Here is a 14,546-nt window from a genome sequence, read left to right as displayed (position 1 = left end):
CAAGAGAAACTAAAATAACCTTGAAAATCAAGGATAGTCCAATAAAATTGAATAACTTTCTCATCTAGTAACCTTCCCTGATGAAGTATCATGGCCCATCATTGAATAAATAGAAAAATGTTTTGAGGACTAGAATGGAAACACAGTATAATAAAGAAAACCTGAAGAGATAGTTGCCCAAACTTAACAGACAATATAATATTTCTTTCACAAATTGTCTATTATTTTCTAGTCAATCTTGTACAAAACAATGACATAATGTTTAACTCCACAACCTAACATCAATATTTCCACTGTGCATACATATTGAATAATAGAATGAGAAGGTATGTGGTCATATGCAAGTAATGAGGATCAGGAGTCTTAGAGAAAACCAACGACAGCTATTGTGTGTGGAGTCACAGACATAGAGAGAAAAGCAATAGTGTGTAAGCTAAACAGAAGAACAAAACAAAAAATAAGCAAATAAAAATATTCTGAGGGAAAATTTTAATGCAGAACTGAATGAAAAAAATAAAACGTGAAAGAATTTTAGTTCAGTGAGGTTGAGAATACCTGTCAGAGACTAGAGGGCTATCTCAGTGCAGTCAGTGGTATTTTGGGGATACTGAGTGTCCCGTGTCGAAAAATGGAATCTGAAGGACTTTGCCTTCTGAAGAAGTGTCACAGAGCAAATACAGGCAAACTCAGACAGACAAGTAAATCTAGTGGGTGATGAGCCTGGATGGGTCAATGAAATTAGGACTATTATACTGTTCATGAAATGAAGGTATGAAATTCATATTTGGGGAGTTCAATTATTTCCAAACAACAACTTCATGGATAACAAGTGTAAACCATGGTGTGACTTCACCATGAATGAAATATGTAAAGACATATATATGAAACACACACACACACACATATATATACATATTTTTTGTGTATATATATGTATGCACACTTGTGTGTTGTGTATATATGTGTGTGTGTGTGCGCACATGAGAGGAGCTTGTATCAGAGGAGACTGGTGAGATTTGAAACCATGCTGCTCCCTTCCCTCTCCTCCTCCCACAATTCCACGCTCTCATTCAGTTTCCTGTCTGTTCCATTCCTACCACCAACATGAGCAGGTTGTCTAGGAAGTTACAGCTCTTTAATGGGAGATTTAAGCGATTTTTGTCTTAATTTCCAAGTTTCATTTCACTTAATAGCGTCCCATGTTGACCACAATTCTTTAGAGTAAGAGAAGTTTGAATTAATCAGATAGACTGGAGTTAAAAACTTATTGCCATGGAAGGGTTTAGGAAATTTGAGAAAGTTTCCAAAATACGTGTTTGGTGTGCACAGTGCACGTGTCCTTAGCCACGTCTGACTCTTTGGGACCCTTTGGACTGTAGCCCACAAGGTTCTCTGTCCGTTGAATTTTTCAGTCAAGAATACTGGAGTAGGTTGTCATTTCCTCCTCCAGGGGATCTTCCTGACCCAGGGATCAAACCCGTGTCTTATGTGTCCCCTACCTTACATTTTATGTGAATTCTTTACCCACTGAGTCATCAGGAGAAAAAAAAAAACACCAAAAACCTACATGACATACGGGCTTCCCTGATAGCTCAGTTGGTAAAGAATCCAGCTGCAATGCCGGAGATCCCAGTTCAATTCCTAATCCAGGAAGATCCGGTGGAGAAGGGATAGGCTACCCACTCCAGTATTCTTGGGCTTCCCTTGTGGTTCAGCTGGTAAAGAATTTTCCTGCAACGTGGGAGACTTGGGTTTGATCCCTTGGTTTGAAAGATTCCCCTGGAGAAGGGAATGGCTACCCATGCCAGTATTCTTGCCTGGAGAATTCCATGGACTGTATAGTCCATGGGTGGCAAAGAGTTGCACAGGACTGAGTGACCTTCACTTTTAGATGACATAGTGGAGGAGAGCAGGAGACCAGGAGAGGCAGGAGACCAGGAGAGGGCGCTGTCCTGTACTGTTAGGAACTTTACACCTTGGAAACCACAGGGGAGTCCAGTAAAATCCTTTTTAACAATGAAGTTGTCTCTCATAGAAGAGCCTCCACCTAGATTCTTTCTGGAAAAAAATAACAGGCTATGACATGCTTGGAGTTCTGATTGGAAAAATATCAGTCTCAAGCACAGTCAGCAAATCTACAGAAGAAACTGGGAAATATTGTAAAAATTGTGAGATTATAAAGGGTAGGGAAATCACAGCTACGTTTCTCTAATTGCTTTTCACAGCACAGGAAAGTTGTGACCTGTGTATTGCTGCAAGTTCACAGCAAGTGGCTGAGCCTGACCATCGCCCAGTGATGGCTCCTGAAATAGGCTCCGGGGTCACAGGCCCGCACATGGACAGCAAGACTGACTCATTACTGCAGTGAGGATTCCCGCAAGAGTTCCTCTTTTGGTGCCAAAGGCTTCATCAATGTTTACTAATACACATTAACCTGAAAAAGTTCATCAGAACTTTTTCTCATTTTATACTAATCAGGCAGAAACATCAGGTGAATTTGTATCATTCTTAGAAAATCTTTCTCATTTTTCTTTTTGCCTGTCTGCTTCCACTGTCATGACTCTCAGAGGCACTTGCCTCTGTTACCTACAACCTGAGGAAAATTAGCTGCTGTTTCCTTCTCCAGGGGATCTTACTGATCAAGGATTGAACTCGCAACTTTTGTGTTTCTTGCATTGGCAGGCAGATTTTTTACTTCTGTGCCACCTGGGAAGCCCCATATAATAATATTACACTATAGATATTTCATATCTCAAGCTAATGAAATTTTTTTGGTTGTGACTTTGAAAATCAGTTTCCTATCTCGTTGACATTATTCATTATTATTTTATTTGTAATATGTTCGGTAGATTTTGGAAAACTTCAATAACCACAGAATAATATTTCAGAGTTTTAACTCTTTCACTCATGTATTTGCTTATTAATTCACCTTTATTTATTGTGTGCCACGTTCTAAGTGCTGAACTGGACAGTGGGAACAGAGAAGTAAATAAGGCAAAGACTGTGCTTACTTTCTCAGAATCTGCAGTCCCCTAGTAAAATGCACCTAGGTATTTAAAGAAATTCTGTTGAATATTATGATAAGATGTTATCTCACCAGAGAGTATGTTTTAATAGAAACTAAGCTGAGCTGTGAGTGAACTCCAGGAGTTGGTGATGGACAGGGAGGCCTGACGTGCTGCGATTCATGGGGTCTCAAAGGGGATCAGACACGACTGAGCCACTGAACTGACTGAACTGAAGCTGAGCTGTACAGTCAGGAAAAACTTCCTGGATAATCTGTTGATGAGCTATAATATGGTGAATGACTAGGGTTTAGAGAAAGTCTAAATGTTGGACAAAGAGAAAGGGTTTCACAATGTCTGTCAACTACTTGAATCCACACAACGAGGTTACTCTTCAAGAAAAACTGAGTTATTTCTTTAGTTTATGAGGCTGCAATATATACCACATTATCCGTCTACTCAAATATGATTCAACTATGCAAAGAAGACACATTTCTTATAGTGTACATGAAACTTATGGCATGCTACTTTTATTCTAATAAAACTATTATATGTAAACCAAATATCCACTGATTATATTTGAGAAATGCTCCACAAGCGTTTTTACTATTAGATAACTTAATTAACAAAGTTATACTTTCAACCTGGTTATGCTACTTTATAAACACACAATCATACTGTTCCATTAAATCACAGTGAGATCAGAGACAGACAGGTATCATCCTGTAGCCTCACGTGATGTTTCAGGACTGTATTTTCCTCAGATATAAAGTCACCAAATAAACTGTCACAGAACTTGGCATTTCATGGAGACCTAAGCAACAGAAAGCTCCAGATGGGAGGAGAAGGAGGAAAGAAGGAAGCTATATATGAGGGATCCTCTGGAAACACCAGAAGCTCACAGCTCCATTGTCAGAATCCAGAAACAATCCAATCCTATGCAGAGGCCTTTTCACATACTGAACTATGGGTAGGAAGCTGGGGGGGCAGAAATTAATGATTGTTCACCTTCATAAGAAAAAGAAGAAATGCTTCTTCAGAATAATACTGATAGCGCTATCACTTGTCAAGCAGTTTGTACAGACTCTCACAGTCCAGTCAGAGGAGTGGGTCACATCCGCCTTTCAGTACTGCCTCTGGGAAGTGGAAGGCGTGAGCTCCCCACACCACAAGAGTCTCTCCACCCTGGGCTGTCTAGACAGGCAATGGCAGTCATCTCAGAAAGTCTTATATTGTGAGTGGTCATTGTCTGAGTCAGAACATTATCCACTGCAGAAAGAGCAAAAATCAGACTAGCATGTGGGATTTCCATGCCCTGAGAGGCAGAGGGTCTCTATACAAGGAGTCTTTTCATTTTCTTTCCTCCAAGAAAATAGGAAATGAATACAAAAGGGAGTTCAAACAGGTGCTTCTATGAAGAACAACAGCTATTATTTATCTATAACACATGGAAACTCCTTAAATCATGTAGAAAAAGTAAATATATAGATATAGATATATCATGAACTCTGTGAAATCTGGCAATGTCAAAATCTTGACAGCTTACTTGAAGAACACATAAAATTTAATTTTTTCAGTACTTTAGTACTTTATACTTTTCTTTACACTTTTCAGTATTTTACACAAAATTTATTTGTGTCATTTGTCTTTAATATGAGAAACGCTGGACTGGAAGAAACACAAGCTGGAATCAAAATTGCCGGGAAAAATATCAATAACCTCAGATATGCAGATGACACCACCCTTATGGCAGAAAGTGAAGAGGAACTAAAAAGCCTCTTAATGAAAGTGAAAGTGGAGAGTGGAAAAAGTTGGCTTAAAGCTCAACATTCAGAAAACGAAGATCATGGCATCCAGTCCCATCACTTCATGGGAAATAGATGGGTAAACAGTGGAATCAGTGTCAGATTTTATTTTTCTGGGCTCCAAAATCACTGCAGATGGTGACTGCAGCCCTGAAATTAAAAGATGCTTACTCCTTGGAAGGAAAGTTATGACCAACCTAGATAGCATATTCAAAAGCAGAGACATTACTTTGCCAACAAAGGTTCATCTAGTCAAGGCTATAGTTTTTCCTGTGGTCATGTATGGATGTGAGAGTTGGACTGTGAAGAAGGCTGAGCGCCAAAGAATTGATGCTTTTGAACTGTGGTGTTGGAGAAGAATCTTGAGAGTCCCTTGGACTGCAAGGAGATCCAACCAGTCCATTCTGAAGGAGATCAGCCCTGGGATTTCTTTGGAAGGAATGATGCTAAAGCTGAAACTCCAGTACTTTGGCCACCTCATGCAAAGAGTTGACTCATTGGAAAAGACTCTGATGCTGTGAGGGATTGGGGGCAAGAGGAGAAGGGGACGACAGAGGATGAGATGGCTGGATGGCATCACTGACTCGATGGACATGAGTCTCAGCGAACTCCGGGAGTTGGTGATGGACAGGGAGGCCTGGCGTGCTGCGATTCATGGGGTTGCACAGAGTTGGACACGACTGAGCAACTGATCTGATCTGATCTGATCTGATCCTTTTTATGAACCATATGATAAAAGTGATTATTTACAACTCTCTCTCTCTAATATGGATTGCCTATGTTTTGTCAGTCTAGAATTTTAATCTTTATCTTTGCTGAAAATAACTACAGTATATATGCCCACACCATGTTGATTAAAACACCTTTGCGCCATCAGAGCTCTGGTCCCCGTGTCTTTCTTTCTCTTTCTTTCTCTCTCTCTCTTTCAGGCTATTTCTTTGGAGCGCAGAGGCACTCTGAGTTCACTTTCTGCCCGGGCTTCTAAGACCCTCTCAAGAAGGCGCTCTGCAGCCTCCATGAACAGAGCAAGCCCCTGTGCAAGGGGCTTTATTGGCTTTCTGTGTAAACCAAGGAATATCAGCCTCTTTCTCTCCTTTACTTTCTTATTGTCAACTCCAGACCACCAGGTTCTGGTCCATTAGAGGACTGCAACAAACATTAAAGATTAAAAGGCACAGATGTCAGCCAAGATCACATAACATGATTTAAGGTACCAAAATTTCAATATTATTAGCATTACCATATTATTATCACTGCAATCATTAGTGTTTTCTAAACTGTTGCATTTATTGAGAAATATAGTGTATATTTAGGTCATTCTGTAGGTGGGCAGTTCTATGTACAAAACTTAAATTGATAAAATTTGCGTGAGATTTATAATTAATTATGCTTAATGGCATATGGTCTTGTAATGGGTTTCTGTTGTTTCAATCTGACTAGGCTGTAATATTAGGATTTAAGGTAATCCACCAGCCACTTTGTAAAACACTCACATCTCCTGCAATTATTCAAGCAGACATTAATCTAGGTGATGCTGTGAAGAGGTTTGGAGGGTGTAAATCCATGATATAGACTCTAATCTAAGGAGATTATGCAGATGCACTGATTTAATCAACAGGAGGTCTTTAAAAGATGTATAGTAATTCATGGAATAAAATTTCAGACAGTATGTGGATCAGCATTACTCCCAATGCCTCAGTCTCCTGCAGGCAACAGCTCTGCCCTGAATAACTCAGATTCCAGCCTGCTTGTGTTTACCCTCCCTGAGGAAGTGCCCTCCTGTCCTCACACTTTTCCGTAACCATCACAGGAGCAAATTCCCTGTGAACATGAGCTCTGTCTTTCTTTCTCTCTCCTTCTATAATTGAACCCTAACTGATACAAACCTGATACACTTATGATACCTATTAGCTTAACTTTATAAATGTTATTGGAGAAGGCAATGGCACCCCACTCCAGTACTCTTGCCTGGAAAATCCCGTGGATGGAGGAGCCTGGAAGGCTGCAGTCCATGGGGTCGCTAAGAGTCGGACACGACTGAGCGACTTCACTTTCACTTTTTCACCTTCAAGCATTGGAGAAGGAAATGGTAACCCACTCCAGTGTTCTTGCCTGGAGAATCCCAGGGACAGGGGAGCCTGGTGGGCTGTCATCTATGGGGTCGCATAGAGTCGGACACGACTGAAGTGACTTAGTAGTAGTAGTAGTAGTATAAATGTTATTTATGGTCCATTGACTGACAACACAACTCTCAGTATATTAATATAGATGTACCCAAAATTTTCACGGAAAATGGTGATTTTTTATTGCTGCAAGTTCTTAGGAATAAAACTTACTTCCACTTCTTCTTGGTTCAAGGAAGAAGGGGACCACTCTTAGACCTAATTAAAGGCCTTGCCTGGGTTATTTGGAGATACCAGCTTGGAAAATTTACATTTAGGAAGAAAATATAAATGCACTTTCTTAGAAGAAATGTATCATCAGTAATTTTCTGCTCTTTACTCCTGATAGCATGTGAGGTGCAGTTTCCGCTGCTTGCTAGTTGCCCTCCAGACTGTCATCTACCTTCAACAATCATCAACTTGCATGATTTTGTTCATAAAATTTGCTTGCATGCTTATTTTATTTTTATTCATGTACTTTTATGATTTTTCTCATTGCAACAAATTTAATTACCAAGGAGTTTATAAAGGAAACATTTTACAAAGTAAAGCCCCAATCATAATTACCAACTGCAATGTTCTCATCATTGTTCTATGAGCCATTCCTTTTCTATGGATTTCTCCTCATGGACCCCTGTACTGGAACTACAGTGGGGAAATTTTAATGAGAGATGGGCTAGGTGACATTAAGAAAGTTTCCAAAATCTTGGTATCTCACTTCCTTACTTCCTTAATATAAAAGTAGGCCACTCTCCTGCTGGAAGTGAATAGATTGGGGCAGAAATATTTCCATATGTATATTTAAGCTCTGATCTGCCAATAAAGTGTTTCTTTCTGACTTAGAAAAGTAAAACTAGAAAAAAAATTCATGTTTCCTTTGAATGAGGTACTCCACTTGTTTTCCAGCCAGCTTCTGCATTTATTCTTAGCAGAAATCCTGACTCTTTGTCACTAATACATATCCCACTGATGTATGAATGATACTGGAAATCTGTTTAAGATTAAGGCTCTCTCATTATTTGTTCTTTTCTCCCCTTCTAGGTTCCTGGCTTTTCTCCTTTTTTTTGTTTTCATAAACAATTGTATCTTTCATAAGTAGTTGTATCTTTTATATATGAAAAAATTGAGTTTGAATATTAATCTTGTTCCCAGAAGAAATCTTAGTGATTTATTTAGTTATTTTATTTTTTGTACACTCTTTTTTTCTTTACTTTATTGTTTATTAGTGTGTTTCAGGTGAACATTTGTTACATCAGAAATAATGACCATACTTGACTTTTTATACCTACAGTTTATCTCTTACTGTGTTTTGCCAGTTTTCTTAAAAAAACATTAATAGTGATGATGTATTATTGTCCAGATGGTGACCTTTAAAGACACTCCAAAGCTTTAAGACAAAATTTGCAGCTACTAATATGATTTAAATTTATGTTTAAATTAACATAAGTTTAAATTATTCTTAAGCATCTATTAACTTATTTTGTTTTAGTTTTTTTTAGCTCAGTTGGTAAAGAATCCACTTGCAATACAGAAGACCCTGTTTCGATTCCTGGGTTGGGAAGATCCCCTAGGGAAGGGATAGGCTACCCACTACACTATTCTTGGGCTTCCCTTGTGGCTCAGCTGGTAAAGAGTCTGCTGCAATGAAGGAGACCTGGTTTCAATCCCTGGGTTGGGAAGATCCCCTGGAGAAGGGAAAGGTGACCCAATCCAGTATTCTTGCCTGAGAATACCGTGGACTGTATTCCATGGGGTTGCAAAGAGTTGGACACGACTGAGCAACTTTCACTTTCATTTCAGTTCATGATGTGCACTAGTATGTTCATGGCATCCTTTCTTTCAACTATCAGTCTGATTTTTCCTCACACACATTAATATAAGGCAATTGCATTAATTGGTTACTTTCAAAAATCCTGTTGTTTTCCAGAAATAACCCACATATAATGCTTTATTGACAATATGACAAATTCAAACAGATTCTCTCAACCTTTGTTAGAGTGGAAATTCATATTTATGCAAGGCCCCATGGTATACAAGGTTCATAACTTGCTATGTTTTTTCTTTCTTTTTTGATGACCCAGATGTTAATCCTGTGTTCCAGAGTAACATGACCAACAGGAAAACTTGGAAATTATTCAAAGTCCAAACAATTCTCTAACCCCTTTCTCTAGATTATTTTTTTTTAATATATAGTAAACCACTCATCTGCAGATTTGCTTTTCTTGATTTCAATTACTCATGTGGTTAAAACCTTGTTCAGGAAATATTAAACGGAAAAGTCTCAGAAATAATTCAAATGTATTTAATTGTGAGCCATGCTATGTAGTGCAATGAAATTCCACACCATCCAGCTTTATCCCAACGAGAATATGTATTGTCACTTTATCCTGCTTATCCCACCCTCATTGACTTAACTTTCTGGGTTATCATATCCATGGTTGTAAATCACACTAGGTGTCTTCAAGTAGCCCTTATTTAATAATGGCCCTCAAGCATGGTGATAATGATGGTGGTATTTCAGATGTGCCAAAGGGAAGCCATAGCGTCCATCCTTTAGGAGATTGTTCTGTCTGTCTTTTCCCTTATACTATTGTAATAGAAAAAGACATGCAAATCCTGAGTTCTCTAAAAGAAATGCTTTCCCCGGTTTCCAGGGCAATGGCAATTTCCCTGCAAATCAGATTTCATCTTGAGGTTGAATAGATGTATATAGGGCAGTAGATTATGAGGAAGCAGGAGAAGTTTGCAGGCTGATGTAGGCCTGGTTGGTGACCAGGTCTGCCTATGCTGTGCAGGTTCTGGGTTCCTGTATTGAGTTCCAGGAAGTGGGAAGCACATGATCATATTGTGGTGAATTTAGGAAGCTCATAAAGGAAGTGAAAACCCACAGCATATATTCTGGACACATGGTAACAAGAGAAGAATTTATTGTCAGCAATATGGAGGACAACCAAGTGAAGTGTGCATTTGACACTATCTTCACATCAAATAACAATAAAAGAAGCTGCATTACAGTAGAAAGAGCCTAAAGATCAGGAAGTCTCCTTGATATGCTGCAGTGGACAAGGGCTCCCTCAGAGAAGGAGTCCTGAGCACCCCGTCTGGGCCGTGACTCAGATCCTCACCTGTGGCCGGTGCAGAAGAAGGGCCTGACAGGGAAAGTGCACACGCCATCATCGTACCTCCAAAGGAGGGTGCGCTTGGCAACATCCACAAAACTAATACTCCCACTGTCACAATCAAGGAACACCCCAACCCTGCCCAGAGGTCTCTCTATGTACAGAGGCGTGGTGGGGGCTGTGGTCCAGAGTTGGTAATGGTCATCCTGCTTCACACACACAAGGAGAAAGTTGTCATTGTTGGACGTGTCCAGTATGCCATCGTCCTTCCTTATCCAGGAATCCTTACAGACACCTACAGCCCAGTCCCAAGAGCGGTCCACAAGCATCTCCCAGTACTGTTTGCCTGAGGTGAAGCTCTGGTCTCCCCATGAGGCAAAATACTTCAATGTTCCACCATCCAAAGATGCATGGAGGCTGTCATGTTCATACGTCAGACGTCTTGCATCATCGAACAACCTGATGTGCTGACTGCTTACTTCATTACTGAGTGAAAAGTTGACTGTGGAGAGATGAGGGAAAATGCCAGTCAAAATCAATGTTAAAATTCAAATTATCTACCAGAGAAGGTGGTCCACCTGGAGTCTCACTGGAAATATATTGTAAGATTGGAAGGGCAGTTCTGATCGGAAAGTATTAGGTTTAAATATTGCTGACATATCTGCTGAAGAAAGAACTAATTAAAATGGAAAAAACTACCTACAAGTTCAGAGATTATAAGTTAGAGGGAGGTCAAGGTGACTTCTGGCTGGGTGTATTGTATATTTATTACATCTAAAGGATTGGACTCCTGGGCATCGATCACCTCCAAGACCATGACAGCATATCTTATCCCCACCTTCACCACCACTGTGCAAGGAAAAAAGCTGCATTGTAGAATGGACAATTGGTGATCACTCTACCATTCAGTTAAGTTAGCAAATGGACACTGAAGAAGTACAACCTAAGGATGGCTTCTTCAAAGTAGTTTATTTGTAGGGCTTTTCTGTCTTTGATCCGTGGTTCCAAACTGAAGCCTAGTCTTCCACTTCCTGCTAAGTCACCCTCCAGGGTGAAGTTTATCATGGTGTTCATTGTGGCTTCATCATCCAACCATTTGCTTACTTGTGATTTCTACATTTGATTTTTGAGGCTTATATATTTTGTAAAATTATGTGAATGGAAAAATCACTTTATGCCTTCAATTCCTAAGAACTTTTTAAGCCAAAATGTTTTTAGGACTTCCCTGGTGGCACAGTGGAGAAGATGCTTCCTGCAAATTTAGGGGACATTCCTAATCTGGGAAGAGTCCACATGTTGTGGAGCAACTGAACCTGTGGATTATGACTGCTGAGCCCGTGCTCTTGAGCCTAGGATCCACCACTACTGAGCCCACATGCTACAATTACTGAAGCTCACTCATCAAGAGTCTCTTGTGTTCTGCAGCAAGAGAAGCCACTGCAATGAGAAGGCAACCACTGAAGTGAAGAGTAACCTGGCTCCCCACAGCAAGAGAAACCCGTGCAAAGCAACAAAGACCCAGTGTGGTTAAAACTAAATAAAGAGAAAAATACTTCTAAAATAATATAAATAAAAAAGAGAAGAAAATGTATTCTTAAAAAATATTTTAAAACTCTAACTGCACTTAAACTCTGAAATTTAATATCCTGTTTTATTTACCAGTTTTCTAGAAGTCAGTGAACAGCTGACATTGTATGTCATGATATTTCTAGGGCTCAAGAAGCCATTTTGGGAGCATGTTACTTTTTTCATTACACAAAATTTTATGAAATTTAAAAATATTTGATGAGGCCTGAATCAAATCAGTATCTGCACCAGCCTGCATGTATTCTGTAAGGATTTTAGTGACTTTGTGACCGTATATGTCTTCACCTGTCTATCTGCAGGCTGTTCCCCTGCACAAGGTGAAAGCTAAGCAGGAAAAGACTCTGTGGACACCATCACTGAAGGAACCTGCAGGGCAGACACCCCAATGGGGTGACACTCACCTCGGAAGTGGTTGAGCCAGTCCATCAGCCCAGACATGGGGCGCGCAGGGAGTTCTGGGAGCAGAGGCTGAGGCACGTGCAGCTGTGCTGACTCACTCCTGTAAGAGAAAGATGGGGTTCATCCTTCTGCTGCCCAGGGCTTCTTAAACACAGCCTTTACAATAAGACAGCATTCTTCAGCTCAACATTCTTCATCTAAATCCCTTTTCCACCCTCATGGGATAGAATTGAGCTGTTTTTGGAAATTTATTCTCATTCTTCTTCTTGCCCTGATTCCAGCCCATTTCTCAGAGGTAATTGCCTCTCTAACCTCAAACTTGGGGAAAACTAGTCTTTGCACCTCTAGGTGCTGGTGATTTTGAAATCTAAATCAGAAATTACTGACCTTTAAGAAATTTTTGCACTGAGCTGGATAATACCTCTCTCTGCCACAGTAGCAAAAAGGCTAACTTCCTTTTGAGCAAGAAATCATACTCAGCAAAACAGGTGCAGACAAATGTATACAAGCAATCTAGCATTATCTAGGTAAGTTACATCATCACTTTGTTAAGTGCTGCTGCATCTCTTTCAGAGCCCCCAGGTGCCCTCTTCAGTATCAAAAATCTTACCATTTCAGTTTGTCTTCCAATTCCTGTCAAGAAAAAAAAAAAAAAAAGACAAGTTAGACCTTATATACAGGCAACCAGGATTTGGGTTTGCAAAACTTCAGTAGAGTTTTAATCACCACCACCAGAAACAGTCTGAGAAATCTGTTTTCCTTTTCTTTTTGAAAAAAAAAAAAACCCTCTGGGACAACATATTTTATATGGATAGAATGTATTTTTTGAGGAGTTAATAAAACGAAAGGTGTAACAGAGAAAGGACAAGAGTACTGATGATTCACCCTCTGCTCTCTGCATATTGATCTTTCCTAGGGCTTTTACCCAAAGTGTAATAAACTCCAAACTAATGTCTATTGAAACCCGGTGTATCTCAACAGGAAGTGGAAATATACATACACACACACACATATATACACACACATACATGTATATGTGTGTTTGTATATATGTATATACATACACATATGAGCTTTGTCCAAATGTCTCCCATTGCACATTTGAAGACCAAAAAATGGAATCAGTACATAAGCTGTTCCTTTCTGGTTTTAATAGAAGCAAGTTACAAAAGGAGATTTTGAAAAGGGAATATTTCCTGGGGAATATCTAGGATCAGAATGCTATAAAGCTTGCTCAGGCATAATTTGCATGAGTTGCACTTTATCTATAATATTTCCAAGTAGGAGAGAATCCCACCTTAGTCGCAGGGGATGAAGAAATATACCATGTTAGGGAAGTCAAAGGTGTGAACGTCAGGTAATGTATTTTCAAACACATCCTCAGTTCTTACCTGGAGCAGCTCCACGTCTGGTTTAGAGCACATTTGAATGAGCTCCTTGTGTATTTCTCGGAGCTCTCTCTTCTTTCTGATTATTTCCTCTTGCCTTCTTCTGAGTTGATTGTATATGTTTTGGCCTTCTTTTACAATACTCTCTACATAGTAATCTTCTTCTTCTGGGAGAAATGGGGGTGCCATCTGATAAGTTCTCCTAATCATGTCTCCATGTCGATACACATAAAACTGTTGAGAGATGAATTTCAACATCATTTAGTTTGCTATGATTCATGTTCTCTCCCAAGAAGCTATATCCATCCTAAATGAATGCTCTCCCTCATCTCAGAAGCCAAGTTCATTCTTCTTTCCTTCACCTTGTTTTCATTCTTTTTAATTGATCAGAAACCAAACCTACCCTTTCTTCAAACAACTTTCATCTAATTCAGGAGTTCCTGAAACACTTGGACAAAATCTTTTCATGAATCATTTCTTTCATATGCCTCCTGTTAAATGCGAAAGAGCCCATGTAAGCAATTGAAATTTATGGGTGATTCATCTGTCATATGCAATATCCTCATTTCAATGCTAATACGTAAGCTTGTGTTTCACCTAGTATCTCCTGGCTTTCTCTCTTAGTGCCATGCTACATAATACTTTCAGTGTTGGTAATCTCAGGAAACATCTTTCTAAAAATTATTGCCTGTCCTTGAACAGTTTTCCAGCCTCAATCATTTCTTTCTAGTGTTCTTTTCTCTATGAATCAGTTTTCTTCCTCCCCATAAGTTCACAAGCTTCTTCCCATATTGTTTGGAAGATCATTTCTCTTCATTCCATTTCATATTTCTCCTGGTATTGAATGATTCACTCTCTCATGCTCCAACTCTTTCTCCTTGTTCCTTTCCCCCTGAGTTGTTTAACATGTTACATTTTCTCCAACTTGAACCAATATCACTGTCTAGCTAGAGAGCAGTCACTCTTCACCGTGATGGGCACACTCCTTAAAGTGCTGTTTGTGTTTGCTTTGTATCACCTGGGCTCATGTACTAATCAGATTGAAGCACTTTGTGGTTCCCAATGACATGCCTTTTACTTT

The 14,546-nt window shown here is 39.5% G+C and overlaps 1 pseudogene; it reads right to left on the bottom strand.

Moving 5' to 3' along the window:
• Window positions 1–10,093: 10,093 nt before the first annotated feature.
• Window positions 10,094–14,546, bottom strand: part of LOC786425 (upstream-binding factor 1-like protein 1) — a 46,501-nt pseudogene continuing 42,048 nt past the window's right edge.

This window comes from Bos taurus, chromosome 29, assembly GCF_002263795.3.
Source record: "Bos taurus isolate L1 Dominette 01449 registration number 42190680 breed Hereford chromosome 29, ARS-UCD2.0, whole genome shotgun sequence".
NCBI lineage: Eukaryota > Metazoa > Chordata > Mammalia > Artiodactyla > Bovidae > Bos > Bos taurus.
Note: the sequence above shows the minus strand (reverse complement) of the source record. Positions and strands in the feature narration are given on the sequence as shown.